Genomic DNA, 2,500 nt, shown 5'->3' with positions numbered 1-2,500 from the left:
TATATGTAACACCCCAAGAAACCCCATCAAAAACAACAACAAAAGCTCTTCAGGAATTTCCTCGCATCTCGGAGAACCGCAGGTGTCAATTGCAGAAGCGACAGCTCTTCAAGCAAGCAAGCAAGCAATCGGAGGAACACAAGACACACACAAAAAAAGGAAGAGGAGAACCAAAAGCAAAAAAATAAATAAAAAAAGAAAGAAAAAAGAACGGAGGCTCGTCCAATCGCGGGAGGCGGAGGGAACCACTTCGAAACGCCCTCCCCCCCCCCACCCCCCTTCTACTCATTCCACCTGTCAGAAAACCCCCACAGGTGATTTCTGTGACTGCAAGAAGAGATGTGAGACGCGACCGTCCTCCAAGATACCTCATCCACCTCCTCATCGACCTCACAGAAGAAGAAGAAGAAGAGGGAGAGAAGAGAGAAGAAGAAGGAGCTTCTTTCAGTTTAATCTCCAGATCGAGGTAAATGTCACGATTCCTTAAGACGTTCGGTGTCTAACTTGCACTTTTTCTCAATCGTTCGTCTTTTATTTGTCTGATTCTGTGACTTCCTGCAAACAAATCGACAGAAAAACAACAACAAATGTCGATGTTGATTTATTTCTCCCACAACCATTAGTTTCTTTTCTTTCTTTGTTTCTCATTCCCCACGATTTATTTCAAAATGTCCCTCTCCTTTTTTTTTTTTTTTTTTTTTTTTTTTTTTGAATACTCATTCCGTTTTTACATACCCTTTTGAAGTCACACGAACGACTCCTATGTTAACGTTCGTGTGGACTAGCGGCAAATCATCACCTTTTCATTACCCGCATGACTTCGGCTGCTCAAGAGTGAAGTTTTGTCACTTTGAACTCATTTCCCTAAGTGGGTCTCATGAAGGTGATGGATTGTCACTTATCGATAAATCCCTTATTATTTTTTTTTTTGTGTGTATTTCCCTTTATGGTAATGTGTCCAGTTTTATGAAGGTAAGGTATTGTGATTTTGGTGTATTTTCTTTATTTATGATGATATTTAATTGTGTGTTTATATCTATGTGATCATTAATAAGCAATGTCCTGCTACCAACTCGAACTACGCTATAGAATTTTGTCGATATATGCGGATAAGATTAAGTAAACCTATTTCTATATATTACTTATAAATATTTATATATCTTACTATGAATTTTCCACGTCCCAAGATTGGTAAAAAAAAAAAAAAAAAAAAAAAAGAACCGTATAACAGAACCATATGAACCTGATCCAAAGAAAGGAAAAATAAGAACCGTAAAGAAATGAAATCGGGGATGAAAAAAAAAAGAGAAACATTGTGTCCAAGAAAACGTTGAACGTTAGCTAAACTATTGACTTTGTTCCTCGTCTTTTTCTTTCCTTTTTTCTTGTCCTTCTTTTTTTCTCCTCAAGTCCTGGCGAAAGAATTGAATCCCGAGTAGAAACATGTTCGAAAGTCGCCTGTTTCTGCCACACTCGAAGTAATGTCTTTTTTTTCTCTCTTTTTTATTTAGAAGGGAAGTCATTTTGAATATATATATATATATATGTATATATATATATATATATATATATATAATTATAGATAGATATAAATTAAAAATATATCTAAAATATATATACATAATAAGTATAAAAAAATTTATTATATGTATAATAAAATTATATTATATATATGGGTTATTATATATATATAAATAATATATATATAGTGATATTTATTACATATATATGTGTATATATATATGTATATTTATAAATATTTGTATATATTTTGTATGAGTATATATATATATATATAATAATATCATATATATAATATACTATATAGATGTATATAAAATATAAATATATACATAGATATAAATATATATATATTTATAATATATATATATATATATATATATATATATATATGTATAGATTATTGTTTAGATCTATATGTATAAATACATATATGTATAGATATGTATATATACATATATGTATAATATCTAAATGTTATATATACAAATATGTATATATATGTATATATATGTTATATGTATAATATACATTATTTATAAAATGTATAAATATGTAATATAATAAATATAGTTATATATTATATATATATATACTGTATATATGTATATATATATATCTATATATAATACATAAATACAAATATAACATATACATGAATATATATATATATATATATATATATATATATTATATATATATATGATTATATCTCTATATGAATTATACATATATGTCTAATATGTATATATAATATATAATATCTATATGTATATATACATATATAGATATATTAATATTTGTGAGTATATAAACATATATGTATATATGTTATAATAATTATATATATATAGATTAGGTATATATATAGCTTATATATATACATATACATATATTTAATATGAATATAATATAATTATATTATATATAATATAATATATATATATTATATATAATATATATATATATAAGTTTTCAT

The 2,500-nt window shown here is 26.4% G+C and overlaps 1 protein-coding gene across 1 annotated transcript in view; it reads left to right on the top strand.

Annotated features, from left to right (window-relative positions):
* LOC122254591 (GTPase-activating Rap/Ran-GAP domain-like protein 3) overlaps positions 1–2,500 on the top strand; it is a gene marked incomplete in the record, with an annotated part of 625,566 nt that overhangs the window by 1,226 nt on the left and 621,840 nt on the right. The window contains 1 exon segment of the mRNA XM_086552829.1: positions 1–466. This exon segment is cut by the window's left edge and continues 1,226 nt beyond it.

Source organism: Penaeus japonicus, unplaced genomic scaffold (assembly GCF_977035675.1).
Source record: "Penaeus japonicus unplaced genomic scaffold, GWHDUDI00000001_assembly GWHDUDI00000027, whole genome shotgun sequence".
Lineage (NCBI taxonomy): Eukaryota > Metazoa > Arthropoda > Malacostraca > Decapoda > Penaeidae > Penaeus > Penaeus japonicus.
This window is presented reverse-complemented; position numbering and strand designations above follow the sequence as displayed.